The following is a 21,001-nucleotide window of genomic DNA, read 5'->3' on the forward strand; positions in this document are numbered from 1 at the left end:
TGATACTGCGTGAAGAGTTTGACAGAGCACTGAAAGACCTGAGTCGAAACAAGGCCCCGGGAGTAGACAACATTCCCTTAGAACTACTGACAACCTTGGGAGACTCAGTCCTGACAAAACCCTAACATCTGGTAAGCAAGATGTATGAGACAGGCGAAATACCCTTAGACTTCAAGAAGAATATAATAATTCCAATCCCAAAGAAAGTAGGTGTTGACAGATGTGAAAATTACCGAATTATTACTTTAATAAGTCACGGCTGCAAAATACTAAAGCGAATTCTTTACAGACGAATGGAAATACTGGTAGAAGCCGACCTTGGGGAAGATCACTTTGGATTCCGTAGAAATGTTGGAACACGTGAGGCAATACTGACCCTATGACTTATGATAGATTAAGGAATGGCAAACCTACGTTTCTAGCATTTGTAGACTAACAGAAAGCTTTTGACAATGTTGGCTGGAATACCCTCTTTCAGATTCTGAAGGTGGCAGGGGTAAAACACAGGGAGCGAAAGGCTATTTACAATTTGTATAGAAACCAGATGGCAGTTATAAGAGTCGAGGGACAAGAAAGGGAAGCAGTGGTTGGGAAGGGAGTGAGACAGGGTTGTAGCTTATCCCCGATGTTATTCAATCTTTATATTGAGCAAGCAGTAAAGGAAACAAAAGAAAAATTCGGAGTAGATATGGAGAAGAAATAAAAACTTTGAGGTTCGCCGATGACATTGTAATTCTGTCAGAGACAGCAAAGGACATGGAAGAGCAGTTGAACGGAATGGACAGTGTCTTCAAAGGAGGATATAAGATGAACATCATCAAAAGCAAAACAAGGATAATGGAATGTAGTCGAATTAAGTCGGGTGATGCTGAGGGAATTAGATTAGGAAATGAGTCACTTAAAGTAGTAAATGAGTTTTGCTATTTGGGGAGCAAAATAACTGATGATGGTCGAAGTAGAGAGGATATAAAATGTAGACTGGCAATGGCAAGGAAAGCGTTTCTGAAGAAGAGAAATTTGCTAACATCGAGTATAGATTTAAGTGTCAGGAAGTCGTTTCTGGAAGTATTTGTATGGAGTGTAGCCATGTATGGAAGTGAAATGTGGACGATAAATAGTTTGGACAAGAAGAGAATAGAGGCTTTCGAAATGTAGTACTCCAGAAGAATGCTGAAGATTAGATGGGTAGATCAAATAACTAATGAGGAGGTATTGAATAGAATTGGGAAGAAGAGTAATTTGTGGCACAACTTGACTAGAAGAAGGGATTGGTTGGTAGGACATGTTCTGAGGCATCAAGGGATCGTCAATTCTGTATTGGAGGGCAGCGTGGAGGGTAAAAATCGTAGAGGGAGACCAAGAGATGAATACACTAAGCAGATTCAGAAGGATGTAGGTTGCAGTAAGTACTGGGAGATGAAGAAGCTTGCACAGGATAGAGTAGCATGGAGAGCTGCATCAAGCCAGTCTCTGGACTGAAGACCACAACAACAGCGCTACCGCATCGAAAAGCACAGGTGAGGGAAGTTCTTGGAACGAGAGAATATCGACCAATGGACTGTTCCGCTAGTATCAGTGACCTAAATCCCATCGAGCACGTATGGGATGCGTTGGGTAGAGGTATTGGATCGCGTCACATTCACCAGCCACCAACCGCGCTGGAGAACAAGAACTTCTGACCCACCCCGTGGCCAACATGGGAGCATGCTGCATTGCCATCCGAGGTGATCACACACCCTATTAAGAATCATGTCCCACTTCTTTCACTGTGCAGGGGACCATCATGAATCGCATTAACTTCACTGTATTTATTGTCTTTGAATTTCTGTTTGTCATATTGCATATTTCTTTCAGTTATCTACTGAACTACACTGTAGTAGCTCCTCCTATGTATGGTCAACTTTCGTCAAACTGTGTTACTTGGCATTGACACATCACGCGAAATTTGATTTCGTCGTTTACGATTCGCACATCAGCGTATTACAATAGTGCAGTGTGCACCTACTGTGATATACGAAGGTATACGCTTCTGTTGTTAGCTTGTATCACCTTGTTAAGCTCCAAGAATTTATAAGCGTTAACCAACCTTTCTGCAGAATTATTGAGCACATTGAAATAACACCATACTAGAGACTTTATCTGCTCTGCTGGAGTTTCAAAAATGTAGCTCGAAAATCCTGACTAAGCGGATACCAAATTCTGCAATCCGTAACTACAACATCGCTAACGTCACCGCCTATAACCTTGAATTTCAAACGCCTCCACAATATCCTATTATTCTATCACACATTTCAGATATTTTCAGTTTGACGTAAAGAACACTGCTCACTACAGAGAAATTAATACCTACAACATCGTGGAAGATATTCTTCTAGCCATGACTTTATACTGACGGAAAAAAATCGCAACGTCAAGGAGGAGTTGTGCGACATAAAGGAACGTCGATAGGTATGTTTCTGCATCTGAAAGACGATACCTGTTCAGACTTCGCACCAGTCGCAAAAGAGTGGCGCTAGTAGCGCCACTATGAAGATACAAATCGGGGTTTACTTTAAATACACGCTCTAACGGTCGTAAGCGTTATTTACCTTTGAGATTAGTCGTAGATGTATGTCCAGAATGCTTTTAATGTGACAATCATGCCTGCAGAAAGACTTGGCAGGAATGTAGCCACTGTACATGACTGCAGGCAGGAATAGTCACGAGAATGTATGGTCGCAAGAAGACCGAGAGGTAAAACTATCGTGTTCGGCATATGACTTTGACGCTTCGTACTGCATCTGCAGCAGCAATTCTAGTAGCTGGCACCACGAACTAAATCGGTTACTTCAAGGAGAGCTCCGAGCCAGACGTACATTTCACTGACCTCAAACCACCGCTATTTGCGACTTCAGTGGTGTGAGGCGAGAGCAATTGGAGGGCAGGATGAAGGTCTGTTGTGTTTTCTGATGAATGTTCGTTCTGCCTCGGTCCCAGTGGTCCCATGTGTTGGTTAGGACGAGGCCAATTGAGGGCGTGCAACCGTCCTTCTGTGTGCTGTGTGCTAGACACACTGGACGTACACCTGAAGTTACGGTCTGGGGTGCGATTTCGTATGACTGCATGAGCACTCTCTTGGTTATCCCATCCACCCTGACATCAAATGTGTACGTCGGTCTGGTGATTCGATCTGTTGTGCTGCCGTTCATGGACAACAGCATCCCCAGAGGGGGCGGGGGGGGGGGGGGGGGAGGAGGGTGGCGACGTTCCAACAGCATAACGGTAGCTCACTGTTGTAACCCAACATGCGCATTTAAAAGGCCTCAAATAATTGTGGGCGCACAATATACACATTTCGGAGGAATATTAACACGAGTCTGATGTGTCCTCGCGATTTCTTCAATGTTTGGAGATATGAGAGGCAAATTCTCATTTCCTTGCCAATACATTGAAGAGTTCCTGTCTTATCACATTTAACTGTGGTGAGAGCAGAGAATCCTAATTCACATAAATAGGACGTCCAAAACTGAAGTCAAATGTTCAACGCCTTTGTATATGTAGACACATATTCTTCTCTTATAGAAATCCAAAAGACTTCAAGAGAGAATTTCTTATACTTAATCATCAGTCCACTATCAACAGATATAGCAGCTAGTTCTTCTTCTGTTAATCTTAAGCCGAAATCAGCTGAAGTTTCCATGAGTGGGTTTCGAATCCAGTCATACTGTTCAATGTTGAGGCATGGGAAATATGAATTAAGCTTCTCTTCTAAACTTATTAAATGATCTACTACTACTGGAAGTATTTCATTTGTGCATTTGCTCCTTACCAACAGGAACACTTACAGGTTACCTTGAACAGCTTTCCTTTTCCATATTTTTCGTTTTCTGTGAAACGCTTTAGTTTTGTCGGTGGATGTCAGGATATGTTCTTCTTTCCCTTGCATGCTAGTGTACAAAATATTGAACTGCTGAAATATATCGACCAAATACTGCAATCTGGCAATCCAAAATTCACTCCGAATGAGGTTGCAAAAATGTACCTGTTTTATTTCTTCGAAAAACACGAGAAGATCTAGTCGTAGTTCATGCACACAGGTAAGTACTTTCCCTCCCGACAACCACCTGACTTCTGTGTGTAAAAACAACCGCGTGTGTTCTTACTCCATATCGATATAAAGTTTTTCGAATAAACGGGTTTTGACAGATCTTGTTTTAATAAAATTTACTATCAGAACAACTTGCTCTAAAAAGCAGTCAATTACGATAACACCTTCATTTTTTTTTTTACAAAAGAAATAACGCCCTTAACACAGCCTACCATTGAAAGGGTGCCATCTGTACAAACTCCTATACACTGGATACAAATGTGGAAATGGATTAATAATTGCCTGAATAATTGGAAAAATTGATTGTAAAGGATAGTTGAAAAGAAATTTTGAAGGTAATTTATGAATCTGTCCACAACCTTAAAAGTATGAACTTTAACCGATACCAATAACAACAGACCTTGTATATCATTACTTCCAAGGTCAATAAATATCATTTGCATTACGTACTGCTGCTCTTTGTAGTGCGCGGTACCAAGTAATCACCGCAACCATTGAAACTGTCGATCTGTCTATAAGTTCTTAAACACACGAACGACAATATTTTTAGTATAAGTAAACCAAGTTCAGTTGGTGCCTATCAAGCCTGAGTTATTATCTTCACATTAATTCCGTTGCGTTTAGTCTAGAGTGCGACTATGTCGATGCAGGAACGCTCCACGGCGTTAATTATTCTTGTCAGCACCGAACCTCTTGTTGCAGGATCTCGGCGGCGAGTGAAATGATGAACAGAGAGGAGTTGAAGTTACATACTTGCGAATAAATATTCATTACCTAATAACTCTTTATAATACTTTTAATGAACAGTTAAAATACACATTTTTAACAATGCTGGTACGACAGATCCAAGCATACATCCGTACACTACTAATTCCTGAAACAAAAGGGCGAAGATACATGAATTAAAAAATTGAAGACCGTATTTCTTACTTTGTTTCATACAGATATTTAACGATGTATCAAAACATTACCCTTGCCACAGTAAAAAAACTTGTTAATTTACTTTTGGCGGTGTCTTTGGTTCATAACTCGTTCAGTTTACATAAAGCTTATATATAAGAAAAGAAAGAAAGAATGATTCAGTACAACACAACTTCCATGTTAACTGATATTTATTAAGATAATCATTTAAAATATTGAAAACGTTCCCAGGTTTAATAGACACACTTCATTCTTTGCAAAGAAGAAAATGATTCACTATCTGATCTTGATTAATGAAACAGAGAGATGCGATTGGTTGATAATGTCTGTTGATTCATCAACTTGCAAAGCAAAGTTTGAGTGCTTAAGTTTATTACTGCATACATTTCTCTCAATATCAGTAGACATTTCTATAATATCCCTGTGAACTGTATCATCCGACAAAAGAAACTCGCTTATTTTTGTAGGTGCTTCATTTCCTAGCATCGTCATGACCATTTTTTTGCAAGCAGGCAAAATAAGTGACTCGCCTATAGTATGAGCTTTCATACTCTTTGCTATTAGACCAGAGACTACATATTAAACGATCAGAGCTTTATCAGAAACATACATTACACTTTTAAAAGAATTTTCTGCCCTTATTTGTTGTTCAGACAATCTCTTGAAATAGCTTACAGGTATATCTTGCAAATGTGAATACATTGTATTAAAATGTTTGCTCAGTTTACTAGGAAGCAAAGATTCGTTTGCCACTTTATACCTACATACTAAGCTTAGTGGGAAAGGTTGATCTTCACTCCCAATCCAAGAGAAACCATAGCTTAAGTAGTCTTCATTGTACTTACGAGTAGGCTAGTGTTTTGCTTTTTTATTTGCACTTAGTGTTTGTCCACTTCCAGAATCGGATTCTCCGACGGTGTGCTTGTTTTTCAGACGTCTGTCCATTTTATTTTATTGTATTTTGCATATAAGATCCACTTCTAGTGCTTTGAAAATAAGCAGTACGCTGTACACAAAATACGAGCCCCACATACGCTAACAACACCTCACTGAAAAAAGTGGTTCAAATGGCTCTGAGCACTATGGGACTTAACATCTATGGTCATCAGTTCCCTAGAACTTAGAACTACTTAAACCTAACTAACCTAAGGACACCACACAACACCCAGTCATCACGAGGCAGAGAAAATCCCTGACCCCGCCGGGATCGAACCCGGGAACCCGGGCGTGGGAAGCGAGAACGCTACCATACGACCACGAGCTGCGGACACACGTCACTGACATATCACCTGAAAGCTCTGCGATCAAGTCAAGCGCACAACAATGGAAACGTGTTTTCCTTCTGGGCCTGGATTCTTATGCCTCCACGGGTAAACACTCGAACGCCCAGAGGGGTCAAAATGACCCTTTTCGGTTTTTAAGTGCTAGCTATGTTTTGAAGAATCATTCAAGTGACATTTTCTTTTGTGACATTTATTTATTTGTCATGTACTTTTAATATATTAAGAAACACTTCTTTTCGCCTAACTGATTATCACTTTTTCCATTTTACCTTTAGGGAAAAGCTATAATTTTGCTTATAGTTATGCCATATATTTATCTCATGCAGTCTCAAGCCTCAGCTACTTTACTCTGTAGTGCAATAATTTACTTTCGTTCATATTATTGCCGAATGAAATGACAACAATGGACTCGATTCACCATTGTTCATCATTCCCTTGTAAGAAATAGTCTTTCAAAGGTGATTGTGAGCTGAAGATTGAAATTAATCGGAAAGAGTATTTATGAGATGAAGGGATTCGTGCAGAGCTACAAAGAGTTATGGAGTGTGATTCAGATGATGGCGAGCTTTTTTTCTGACGATTGCGAGGAAGAATTTGTTCCGCGGACATTGAACGAAGATGAATCATCTAATACCAATGATTCTGAGTCTTCAGATACAGATAATGGAAGTTTACAGTCTAGAAATATATTATTATTATTGCTGATTATTTATAATCATCATATAATTATCTACATATAATCTCACTGTACTTAATTTGATTTTATGGTGGCTTTCTTACGTTTGTTCTATTATTCGTGGTCTATAGATCGAGAAGAGTCATATAACAGAAAAGGAGATAATCCTGTTCCTCGGAGTGTAGAGTAAGTGACTGCTTCTTCATCGTCTGATGAAAAACATAAAGAAATTTCTCCTGTTGGAACAAGCTTGGTGCTTGTTCATAGAGAATAATATAATCAAACATATCTTGAAATGTACTATAACAGAGGCACACAGAGTACTAGGAAGTAACAGCTGGCCAATGACCACAGAAGAACCAGAAGCATTTTTTGCAATTATTTATGCTCGTCGTGTGAGTGGTTGTCGAAATATAGATCTTCACAGTTTATGGTCAGTGCCCTGGGGTCTATCATTTTTTGTGGAAACTATGAGAAGAAATAGATTCTGAGAGATAATGAGATTCCTGAGGTACGACGAGAAGTCTATACGCTCTGTACGAATACAGTATGATAACTTTGAACTGGTTTCTGCTGTCTAGAACAAATCCATAGAAAACTGTTCAATGTGCTACAAACCTGGAAGTGACATAAAAATAGACGAGCAGCACTTCCCAAGTGAAACCAGGAGCCCATTCACATAATAGATGGCTTCAAAGCCTGACAAGAATGGGCAAAAATACTGGTTAGCTGTAGACGTCCAAATCAAGATTTGCCCTTATCTTGGTAAGGATACTGCACGATCCCAAGACGAAAGAGTTTCGGATTATGTAGTGATGCGTCTTATGGAGCCATTTCTGGGCAAAGGTAGAAATTTCACTACAGACAATTGCTTCACTTCACTCAAACAGCCAAAAAATTGAAAGAAAAATCAACTTCCATTGTAGGAACAGTAAATAGAGCAAGAAGATAAATACCACATGCTCTAAAGTCCTTGAAGAGTCCTCTGTATTCCACAAAAGTTTTAAAATATGATAATATTTCCTTGACAGTCTACCAAAGTAAGAAAGCAAAATATGTGATAGTAATATGTCTTCCCTTCGTTCTACTGTAACCATAAATACAAATGAAAAAAATTCCACAAACTGTATGTTACTACAACGACACAAAATTTGGTGTTGACATAGTAGACAAAACGGCGAGGCAGTATTCAGTCAAGCCTTCCTCAAGAAGATGGCCAGTGCGCTCCTTCGACAATATCCTTGACTAGCAGGAGTAAATGCATATGTAATACTTATGGCTGTTACTGGGAATAAGATCAAAAGAAGAAATTATGTTCAGCAGCTTGCAGATGCACTACGCTCTGAATATATGAAGAGTCGCTTTCCTCATATGACCACAGGCAAGCATGAAAAGAATCAAAATGAACATGAAGACGAAATGCCACAGAAGCGCCGTTAATGTCAAGTTCTCAAATTCTGCAAATGGAATAAAACTATTTCTAAGCACTGTGTTTCTAAGAAGGTGGTTTGTGGAAAATGTACAAAGGAAACTGAATACACATATGTCAATTGTGTAAAGCAATGAAGTAGCTGAAATTCCTGTAGACATAAAAAGTTCAATTTTGTTATGAATTTACAACAAAGAAAAGCCTGTCACTTGCTTACACTTGTTTGGGTGTTACCAGGTTCAGTAAATTTGTTTGTATGCCAATAAATAATATAATTTGTGTCTGTTCTTTTCATTCACAACTCTGTATCTGAAATGGCAATAAATCTTGTAAACATTACAATGTAATAAATGCTTAAAATTTCGAAATTATAGTTCAGAAAACTTTTTTTTAAAATGGTAGGGGTCTATGGGCTTCGAGGGGCAGGCAAAATCTGGGCGTCCGAGTGTTCACAGCGCTGCCAGCGATAATTTTCCAAGTTCCGTCACCCTTGCTTGAAGCTTCTGCCATGAATCCGCTCTATCACTGAACTGCAGTGGAAATGACGCTCAGAAGTATCAAGGCTTCGTGGACAATGACGATCATGTTCATTTCATGTTCATCTGTACTAAAGAACATGAAATGAAATTCTTTTAGTTACGGGCAGCTCGAGGTCAAACAATAAGCAGCTCTCATAGATAATTTCCCCTCCCACTTTCTCTTTTCAATAATATTTTATTGACAACAGAAAGGTCTGCATTTGCAATAAAATATAACAGGACATAATGGCCAGTAATAATAATAAGCAATTTACTTCCTACGTGCTGTTGCAGCGCCACTCGGAGTTAGGTGGAATAGGTTCTCAATCATTGGGAACGACTCGAAACCTTGCGAATTCTATGGACAAGATGTGATTACGTCAGTGGCGGATACATATAGGGGGGGGGGGGGGCACCCCCCCCCCCCGCCCTTTCGGGGCCGCCCGCATCACCACCCCGCGCCGCCCCTGCCAATCAGCCCGCACGCTATTCGTTCGTTTCTTTCGTCAGTCGACTCGATTGAATCTAATTATCGAGTAGTAGCACTTTCCTATGTAGCACGCACGTCCGTGTCATCGTATTTTATACGTTTCTATCTGGCACATAGACAGCTAACACATACCTACGAGAAATATTTGCTTGTCTACCTGCATCTATTGCTACAGTAGAAAGAAGTGTTTCAACATTGCAGCGTACAAAGACATGGCTGAGGTCGACAATGAAGAAGGATATACTTAATGGCTTAGTTCTGTTAAACACTCACCTTGACATTGATTGTCTTATTGACAATGTAAGTAACCAATTTGCTAGGAAGAATGGCGCATAGAATTCATCATGTAAGGAAGAGAACCACAATTGTAACACTTTTATATCATAAGATGTCATTGTCTTGTATATGTGTATAATCAGTTTAAATAAAACTTCCTTAAACTTTGCATGTGACTTGATTCCTTTTTATTACGCTAAAAGTAAAGGTAGCTCACGATATCTTTAGCGCTCCCTCCTTGAGGTTTTACTGTATCCGCCACTGGATCACATGCATAGCGCACAAGGCTCAATTTCAGCATGGCTACCATCATAAACGAAAAACGTGCACAGGCATATCAACTGCGAAACAAAAGCACGGCACGATCAAATAATATCCGCAAGTATTTCCGTCGGAAAAATCCGACAGTCGCCAAATAGTTTTTCATCGTTTTCTCCCGATTCTAAACGTTTGGATCTGACCAGAAATCCATTAACGTTTGACAACACTGTGGATTAACTCAATGTTTATTTACAAACTTGAAGAGCGACACAAGTGTTGTACCGTTCGGTTACGGAAAGAAGGCACGGAATGAGGCGTGCGAAAATAATTTGTTCCGCGCCTACATGGCGAAGGGTGGTGAAAGGGGGGACGGATGCCTGTGCGCCCGGTAACGACTAGCGACTAAGATAGTTATATTTTACACACAAAAGTAAAAAGGGTTCGCTAAAAGCGCATTATTTCTATCAAAAATTGTGAAGTTATGGTAATGCTGTTGTAATGCAGTTCTGGTGTAAGGAGTTGAAGAAAATGGCATTTGAGGCACTTATTAATTATGAATGATCATGAAGCATTGTGTTATAAGAAACTTGCAGTCCATGGTTGCAGTCTTGGACTGCAAGTTTTTTATAGCATATCAAATAAATTACTGTGTTGGCTACACCAAACTTTACCATGGATAAAGTGTTACATTTATAAATAGTTACATTTATTATTAAATGAATTGATCACTCCAACCACTGCATATTGTTATGATTCATGCAATTTTATAATTATCTGACCATTTTGTTTCTCCAGACCGCAGCATTCTGCCATCCGAATAATTATTTTTCTCTCCCCACTGTGAATTACGCTTTTCCTAGAAATCCTTACACTTACACCACCGAGAAGTGAAGGATGGGCCAGCAATGGCTTTATCATCACTCATTATTTTTAAATACTTTTTCCCAGTTCCCAAATTGCCGTTACTATTAGATGCTAAGATTAGCAGCAGTGGAAGAGAGAAGACAGTCGGCATGAAACGTTGCGAATACTGTCGACACTACAAGGAGAGTAAGCCACCTTATTTTCTTAACCTAACTGAACTATCCGACAAAACTTAAGCACTCGTTCCGTATTATACCTATCGTGAAATGGATATGTTCTTTTATATTTGGCCATATGTTTTCCTAAAATATTACGGGGCGCACCCGTAAATGTTCCAGGACGCACCAGTGCGCCCTGGCGCACACTTTGAGAACCACTACTCTATAGTGTGTCGACGCGATGTTGCCTCGGTTTGCTCGATCACTATATCTGGCTCCAGTCGAACACATATGGAATATCACCGGATGACAACTGTAGCAGCATCCAAAACGGCATTAACGGTTCCTGTATTGACGTATCAAGCGCAACAGGCATGGAACTTCATCCCACAAACTGATATCCGGCACCTGTACAACACAAATCACGCACGTTTGAACGCTTGCATTTAACATTCTGACGTTTACACCGGTTATTACTGTACCAGAATTTCACATTTGCAATGGCTTATCTCGCGCTTCATTACTCTGCATTAATTATTGTCTGGTGTTGCTATTTTTTTTCCCGTAAGTGTACTTCAAATGAGTTTCGCCTAGGAAAACTGTTTCAAAAGCAAACTTATCGCCGGTCTGGGCCGTTTTTCCGTGTAAGTCTGCTCAGGAGACGTCACAATTAGAGCTAAGGCACGCTGAATGCCGGCGACTCACCGCAGCGACGTAACCACTTTCTGCCCCAGCGCGCGTCACACCCGCTACTGCGGACAGACTGCTCCAGCAGTGACGCTGCACTAACGATGCGATGACTCAAATGGGCAGAACGCGAACGGACCAACCGCCGCACTGCAATCACATGACTTTCGAAGTAAAAAACTCTGTTCCGTGCATGTGAGCGCTCACTATTCTGTGCGCAAGGTAAACGATCGTACTGACAGAACAGTATTACAGTCTTATCGCGGAATCAGACTCGTCTTTCTTCCAGAGATTGTCATTTATGTTGGTTGGTTGTTTTGGGGAAGGAGACCAGACAGCGAGGTCAACGGTCTCATCGGATTAGGGAAGGAAGTCGGCCGTGCCCTTTGAAAGGAACCATCTCGGCAATTGCCTGGAGCGATTTAGGGAAATCACGGAAAACCTAAATCAGGATGGCCGGACGCGGGATTGAACCGTCGTCCTTCCGAATGCGAGTCCAGTGTCTAACCACTGCGCCACCTCGCTCGGTGTCATTTATGTTCCCCAACCATGGTTCAAATGGCTCTGAGCACTATGGGACTTAACATCTGAGGTCATCAGTCCCCTAAAACTTAGAACTACTTAAACCTAACTAACCTAAGGACATCACACACATCGTGCCCGAGGCAGGAATCGAACCTGCAACCGTAGCAGTCGCGCAGTTCTGGACTGAAGCGCCTAGAGCCGCTCGGCCACCACGGCCGGCCCAATCCCCAACCATCTTTATACCATTTTCCCATGGGCTATATCGAGCTATTACCATCTTAGCATGCGTCTCTGTATTCGTTCGATTTTTGCTATTATGCCTAGTCGCTATCTGCTGTAAAAGGTTAGTTTTAGGGTTCCAGCACTTCGTTGTCCGTTCGTCTGTATGGCTGTGTTTGTCTGACTACTAAAAAACTTCTTTCTCAGGAGGTAGTGTATGTATGAAGTTAAAATTTTGGTCACGTACTAAGATCTATCTATCGTCCTATTACGGTATTGTTGTTGTTGTTGTGGTCTTCAGTCCTGAGACTGGTTTGATGCAGCTCTCCATGCTACTCTATCCTGTGCAAGCTTCTTCATCTCCCAGTACTTACTACAACCTACATCCATCTGAATCTCCTTAGTGTATTCATCTCTTGGTCTCTTTATACGATTTTTACCCTCCCCGCTGCCCTCCAATGCTAAATTTGCGGTCCCTTGATGCCTCAGAACATGCCCTACCAACCGGTCCCTTCTTCTTGTCAAGTTGTGCCACAAACTCCTCGTTTTCCCCTAGTCTGTTCAATAATTCATCATTAGTTACGTGATCTACCCATCTAATCTTCAGCATTCTTCAGGAGTACCACATTTCGAAAGCTTCTATTCTCTTCCTGTCCAAACTATTTATCGTCCATGTTTCACTTCCATACATGGCTACACTCCATACAAATACTTTCAGAAACGACTTCCTGACACTTAAATCTATATTCGATGTTAACAAATTCATCTTTCCTTGCCATTGCCGGTCTACATTTTATATCCTTTCTACTTCGACCATCATCAGTTATTTTGCTCCCCAAATAGCGAAACTCATTTACTACTTTAAGCGTCTCATTTCCTAATCTAATTCCCTCAGCATCACCCGACTTAATTCGACTACATTCCATTATCCTTGTTTTGCTTTCGTTGATGTTCATCTTATATCCTCCTTTGAAGACACTGTCCATTCCGTTCAACTGCTCTTCCATGTCCTTTGCTGTCTCTGACAGAATTACAATGTCATCGGCGAACCTCAAAGTTTTTATTTCTTCTCCATGGATTTTAATACCTACTCCGAATTTTTATTTTGTTTCCTTTACTGCTTGCTCAATATACAGATTGAATAACATCGGGGATAAGCTACAACCCTGTCTCACCCCCTTCCCAGCCACTGCTTCCATTTCATGCCCCTCGACTCTTATAACTGCCATCTGCTTTCTGTACAAATTGTAAATAGCCTTTCGCTCCCTGTGTTTTACCCCTGCCACCTTCCGATTCTGAAAGAGGTTATTCCAGTCAACATTGTCAAAAGCTTTCTCTAAGTCTACAAATGCTAGAAACGGAGGTTTACCATTCCTTAATCTATCATAAGTCGTAGGGCCAGTATTGCCTCACGTGTTCCAACATTTCTATGGAATCCAAAGTGATCTTCCCCAAGGTCGGCTTCTACCAGTATTTCCATTCGTCTGTAAAGAATTCGCTTTAGTATTTTGCAGCCGTGGCTTATTAAAGTCACAGTTCGGTAATTTTCACATCTGTCAACACCTACTTTCTTTGGGATTGGAATTATTATATTCTTCTTGAAGTCTAAGTCTAAGTCTAAGTCTAAGTGTATTTCGCCTGTCTCATACATCTTGCTTACCAGATGGTAGAGCTTTGTCAGGACTGGCTCTCCCAAGGCCGTCAGTAGTTGTAATGGAATGTTGTCTACTCCCGGGGCCTTGTTTCGACTCAGGTCTTTCAGCGCTCTGTCAAACTCTTCACGCAGTATCGTATCTCCCATTTTATCTTCATCCTCTTCCATTTACATAATATTGTCCTCAAGTACATCGCCCTTGTATAGACCCTCTATATACTCCTTCCACCTTTCTGCTTTCCCTTATTTGCTTAGAACTGGGTTTCCATCTGAGCTCTTGATATTCATACAAATCGTTCTCTTTTCTCCAAAGGTCTCTTTAATTTTCCTGTAGGCAGTATCTATCTTACCCCTAGTGAGATAGGCGTCTCTCATCCTTACATTTGTCCTCTAGCCCTCCCTGCGTAGCAGTTTTGCACTTCCTGTCGATCTCATTTTTGAGACGTTTGTATTCCTTTTCGCCTGCTTCATTTACTGCATTTTTATATTTTCTCCTTTCATCAATTAAATTCAATATTTCTTCTGTTACCCAAGGATTTCTACCAGCCCTCGTCTTTTTACCCACTTCATCGTCTGCTGCCTTCACTACTTCATCCCTCAGAGCTACCCATTCTTTTTCTACTGTATTTCTCTCACCCATTCCTGTCAATTGTTCCCTTACGCTCTCCCGGAAACCCTGTAGAACCTCTGGTTTAGTCAGTTTATCAAGGTCCCATCTCCTTAAATTCCCACCCACGGTGTAGCACATATAATCTTTTAAGACAATGCAGTCAAAAAATACGACCATTTATGTCATACATTTTGATACTCCGAGGCTCACTTATTAAAACCTATATGATACATCTCGATGATCTAGAGTCATGAGGTTTACCAAGCAGCAAGCTTTCGTAGGAAAAGTAAGGGAAACAATCCGGAAATAGTTAATTTGTAATTACGTCACCCTAAAAACGTATCATTTTATCACATGCCATCTGTCTATCGGTCATTCTGTTAGACATCTTTTTCTCGGGAATGGGTAGACCTATCAAGTTGAAATTTGTCATATAGTTACGTTTATAGTCCCTTGGCGGATATGTCGAATCAATGCAATCAGAAGATACGGCCATTTATGTCACATATTTTGTTACTCGCAAAATCACCCATCAAAACCTATAGAGTTAACATTGACTCATGATATTTAGAAAGATTTCACAGTAAAAGGGGAAAAAACCAGAAAATTGTTAATTTGCAATTATATCACATAAAAAAGTCTTTCGTCATTTGTTATCAGACTACGAACTTAAAACTTTCTCGAAAGTCTTAAGAGTTCCTGGGACCGCTATCTTACCGGTATCAATGTCCGTAAAAGGCAAAAATCGTCAAGGTTCTCGATTCCCAGGATGGATGAACTATCTTCACACACAATTAAGTTTGTACGGAACCCTCAGAGCGCAGGTACTACTCGCACCTGGCCAAATTTCTATTACGGCACAGGCTACATTTTTATAAAGTCGTCTCCAAAGTCGAGATAGTTCATCCCAGTATTTTTTGTTTCCTCTCCCCAACCTTATTAATAAATTCAATATATTCATTCATTCCTTCACTGCAAATCTCACTGTTTTTTCTAGAACCCAATTAAAATCTAACTGACAAACCAGGGACTCCTAAGATACGACTTGGCAAACAAATGGTAATGAGATGGGGAGCTATTAATATCAATGGGGGCTACTCTGGGAAGAAGGTAGAGCTGGCAGAGGCTGCAAGTAAGATGGGGCTGGACGTTTTAGCTGTTAGTGACATTCGGGTAAGGGGTGAGAAAGAGGAGGAAGTGGGAGAATAAAAGGTCTACCTGTCAGGAGTCAAAGGAGGAATAGCACAATGGGGTGTAGGGCTTTACATCAGGAAAGAAATGGAACCCAGCGTAGTTGCAATAAGGTATGTAAACGAACGACTGATGTGGACAGATTTGACAGTGTCTAGCAAGAAAATTAGGATTGTATCAGTATATTCGCATTGTGAAGGGACAGATCAAGATAAGATGGATAGTTTTTATGAGGCACTCAGTGATGTAGTTGTTAGAGTAAAGGGCAAGGACAGTGTTCTGCTCATGGGCGATTTTAACGCCAGTATTGGAAATCGAACAGAAGGGTATGAAAAGGTTTTAGGTAAATTTGGAGAGGATATGGAGGCCAACAGGAACAGGAAACAACTCTGGGATTTCTGTGCAAGTATGGGCTTAGTAATCACAAACTCTTTTTTTAAACATTAAGAACATTCACCGGTATACTTGGGAAGGCAGGGGAACCAGATCTGTCATTCACTATATAATAACAGATCAGGAAGTCAGGAAGGCTGTGAGGGACACACGTGTAATTCAGGGGATTCTTTGATGACACTGATCATATTTAATCTGCAGTGAAATTGGGATTGTGAGGCCGAAAGTGCAGGATGTCAGGTCCATATGCAGGAGGATAAGAGTGGAGAAACTTAAGGATAAGGAAATCAGGCACAAGTACATAACAGCTATCTCAGGAAGGTACCAGTTAGTTGAATGTAGTCAATTACAGTCATTGGAAAAGGAATGGACAAGATACAGGGACACAGTACTAGAAGTGGCTTAAGAATGTCTTGGAACAGTAGTGTTAAAAGTAGGATGAAGCAAACAGCTTGGTGGAATGACACAGTCAAGGCAGCCTGTAAAAGGAAAAAGAAGGTGTATCAAAAATGGCTACATACTAGAATTCAAGTAGACAGAGAAAGTTATGTTGAAGAAAGAAACAAAGCCAAAAAGATAATTGCAGCATCCAAGAAGAAATCTTGGGAAGACTTTGGAAACAGGTTGGAGACTATGGGTCAAGCTGCTGGAAAACCATTCTGGAGTGTAATTAGCAGTCTTCGAAAGGGAGGTAAGAAGGAAATGACAAATATTTTGGACAGGTCAGGAAAACTGCTGGTGAATCCTGTGGATGCCTTGGGCAGATGGAGGGAATATTTTGAAGAGTTGCTCAATGTAGGTGAAAATACGATCAGTAATGTTTCAGATTTCGAGGTAGAATGGGATAGGAATGATGATGGAAATAGGATCACATTTGAGGAAGTGGAGAAAATGGTCAATAGATTGCAGTGCAATAAAGCAGCTGGGGTGGATGAAATTAAGTCGGAACTCATCAAATACAGTGGAATGTCAGGTATTAAATGGCTACACAGGATAATTGAAATGGCCTGGGAGTCGGGACAGGTTCCATCAGACTGGACAAAAGCAGTAATCATACCAATCTTTAAACATGGAAACAGAAAAGATTGTAACAACTACAGAGGTATCTCTTTAATCAGCGTTGTGGGTAAAATCTTCTCAGGTATTGTTGAAAGAAAAGTGCGAGTATTAGTTGAGGACCAATTGGATGAAAATCAGTGTGGGTTTAGGCCTCTTAGAGGTTGTCAGGACCAGATCTTTAGCTTACGGCAAATAATGGAGAAGTGTTATGAGTGGAACAGGGAACTGTATCTATGCTTTATAGATCTAGAAAAGGCATATGACCGGGTTCCTAGGAGGAAGTTATTGTCTGTTCTACGAGATTATGGAATAGGAGGCAAACTTTTACAAGCAATTAAAGGTCTTTACGTGGATAGTCAGGCAGCAGTTAGAGTTGATGGTAAATTGAGTTCATGGTTCAGAGTAGTTTCGGGGGTAAGACAAGGCTACAACCTGTCTCCACTGTTGTTCATATTATTTATGGATCATATGTTGAAAACAATAGACTGGCTGGGTGAGATTAAGATATGTGAACACAAAATAAGCAGTCTTGCATATGCGGATGACTTAGTTGTGATGGCAGATTCGATTGAAAGTTTGCAAAGTAATATTTCAGAGCTAGATCAGCAATGTAAGGACTATGGTATGAAGATTAGCATCTCCAAAACGAAATTAATGTCAGTGGGAAAGAGATATAAACGGATTGAGTGCCAAATAGGAGGAACAAAGTTAGAACAGGTGGACGGTTTCAAGTACTTAGGATGCATATTCTCACAGGATGGCAACATAGTGAAAGAACCGGAAGCGAGGTGTAGCTAAGCTAATGCAGTGATCTACTCTCTTCTGCAAGAAGGAAGTCAGTACCAAGACTAAGCTATCTGTGCACCGTTCAATCTTTCGACCAACTTTGTTGTATGGGAGCGAAAGCTAGGTGGATTCAGGTTACCTTATCAATAAGGTTGAGGTTACGGATATGAAAGTAGTTAGGATGATTGCAGGTACTAGCACATGGGAACAATGGCAGGAGGGTGTCCACAATGAGGAAATCAAAGAAAAACTGGGAATGAATAGATGTAGCAGTCAGGGCGAACAGGCTTAGATGGTGGGGTCATGTTACACGCATGGGAGAAGCAAGGTTACCCAAGAGACTCATGGGTTCAGCAGTAGAGGGTAGGAGGAGTCGGGGCAGACCAAGGAGAAGGTACCTGGATTCGGTTAAGAATGATTTTGAAGTAATAGGTTTAACATCAGAAGAGGCACCAATGTTAGCACTGAATAGGGGATCGTGGAGGAATTTTATAAGGGGGCTATGCTCCAGACTGAACGCTGAAAGGCATAATCAGTCTTAAATGATGATGATGATGAATTAAAAAGATGGAGAAAGGTCATCATCTTGCTGTAGTCTTGTGTTCATTTTGAAGGGCTGAGATATTTCTCCTACAAATTTCACTTTAGATACTAAATCTATAAGTTTCTCCTGAACTACATATGTTAATGTAGACCTTACACCAAATTATCGGATTATTTTATCTACAGTTTCTATCACAGTCTAACGTAACAGTCGCGACACTGCGTCTCGTTTCTGTTACCCATAGCGATAGCAACGCCCCAAGCGGCCAGCAAGCGACCCTTCTGAGCATAATATCGGATGAGTGCGAACACTAACGTTTGTATTGATTCGTAACGTAGATTTTTACAATATAGAGTGTATGTAGAGCGATAAAAATCGATAATAACTAAATAATGACACCACATTTTTTAAGGACTTTGGGAGATACGAAACAGTACATTACGGGACTGTTTGTCTATGATTCTCTTGTAAAGTACAGACATATACTGAATAATTTCGTTTTCCTTTAGTAACAAAAAATTGCTATTAAACACCCCAAAAGCTGACCTTTTGCAGAATAACGTTGTATATCTACCCAACAAAGAAGAGTTTTCTTGCCTACACCTTCAGCAAAATCAGTGAATGTGGAAAGTAGGAAACCTATATGGAATGTAATACCTACATTATTTAACATACCAATTAGCAACTAAACTGTAGCTTAGAGGAAAACCACAGGCGTGATAACATCGTAAAAAGGAATAAAACTGTTTTCCAACACAGAAGAAACCAGCTCCGCAATTGTTGCTAAATGTGAGCCACAAACTCCAAGGGTCTTCAACACATTCACTTTTGAAGTAAAAGTAATTAGATTTAGAAAAGTATTAGTGTATTAGAAAGCTGAGTGAACTTCAAGAAGCATTACAATCCATAAACAAATTTAAATGCCAAGGATAGTGCCTATGATAATAACAATAGACAACAAAAGAAATATATGCTTCCCAATGAAATCTGTGTTTATATTCAAATTCAGCTGCAAATATACACATATTCGAAAGTATTTCTTCACGAATAAGTTACAGCTTATGGCATTGAATCAGCGTGACACGGCAGTTTTTACATGTATTTCACGATAATTCGTGTCTCTTAGTAATTTAATAACGCACAGATCTCAAAAACATAACTATTTCATCAACTGAGTAGAGAATAATTAAAAAAAAAAAAAATTAACCCATCGGCGCATGTATGTGCTTTCTTACCGCTTGGAGCGCTAGTGTCTCTTCAGCTGTCAAACGGTAATAACTTTTGCACCAGGGTGCGTCGTGACTATGTATTTGGACTGTGGTTTTTGTGGTAACGGAATCAAAGACCATTACTACAATATCTTTTTAATTCGGTAATCCCTAGCGAATGAATGACTTCGGACAAAATATTTGATGAAAATATGATCTGCCCTTCCTAAATCCATCTCGCTATATTCGCTGCGTTACTGTTTGTTGGCGCTAATAATCGGCACACAGAATGCAATATTACACTGACGGAAAAAATCGCAACACCAAAAAAATAATTAACGTAGGGTACTGAAATTTCGGGAGTACATTTGTCAAGGTACATACTTAAGTGATTAATATTCCAAATTCACAGGTAAATGAAAGGGTGAGATAAAAAATTGCAAATGTGATATGCTGATAAAGTAATAACCGATGTAAACGCAAGAATGTGGGAAGTAAGCATGCAAATGTGCATTTATTATACTGCACAGGTGTCGTATATCAGGTTTTGGGGATGGCGTTTCATGCCTGTAACACTTGGTCGGACAATACAGAGACGGTTAACGCTATTTCCGGATGACGTTGGAGCTGTCACGTTCGATTTGGAAACAGATCTGGTAAACGAGGAGGCGACGGGAGTATGTCGACACTCTGTATAGCATCTTGGGTTGCAACGGTCTGCTAGCGTTATCCTGTTGGATAACAACCCTCCCCCCCCCCCCTCCCTGTGATGCTGTTCATGAATCACCAGACTGGCAAGTGAAAGTGTGAAAGTCATGGTGTGTGGGATAAACAAGAGTGTGCTCTTGCTGTCATGCGAAATCGTACGTCAGACCATAACTCCAGGTGTAGGTCCAGCATGTCCAGCACGAAGACGTACTGGTTGCAGACCCTGAACTGGCCTCCTAATGTCCGAGGCAGAACAAGTATTGATCAGAAAACGCAACAGACCTCCACCCTGTCCTACAATAAGGCCTCGCGTGACACCACGGAAGTGTCAAACGTGTGGGGTCGGTGGAATGCACGCTGCAGGAGGTCTAGTTCGGAGGTGTCATTGAAGTGACCGTTCTGTAAAAGTTCATTGTGGCGCCAACTGCTGCTCCGATTGTTGCTGCGGATGTAG

The 21,001-nt window shown here is 40.6% G+C and overlaps 1 protein-coding gene across 2 annotated transcripts in view; it reads right to left on the reverse strand.

The window, feature by feature from the left end:
• LOC126194751 (multidrug resistance-associated protein 1-like) overlaps positions 1-11,728 on the reverse strand; it is a 368,141-nt gene extending 356,413 nt beyond the window's left edge. The window contains exon 1 of one of the 2 annotated variants that reach the window (XM_049933026.1): positions 11,669-11,728. The gene's annotated coding sequence lies outside the window, so the exon portion shown is untranslated. The remainder of the gene's footprint in view (positions 1-11,668) is intronic. The other variant, XM_049933028.1, reaches the window with a different exon arrangement.
• Between the last annotated feature and the right edge of the window lie 9,273 nt (positions 11,729-21,001).

This window comes from Schistocerca nitens, chromosome 7, assembly GCF_023898315.1.
Source record: "Schistocerca nitens isolate TAMUIC-IGC-003100 chromosome 7, iqSchNite1.1, whole genome shotgun sequence".
Taxonomy (NCBI): Eukaryota; Metazoa; Arthropoda; class Insecta; order Orthoptera; family Acrididae; genus Schistocerca; species Schistocerca nitens.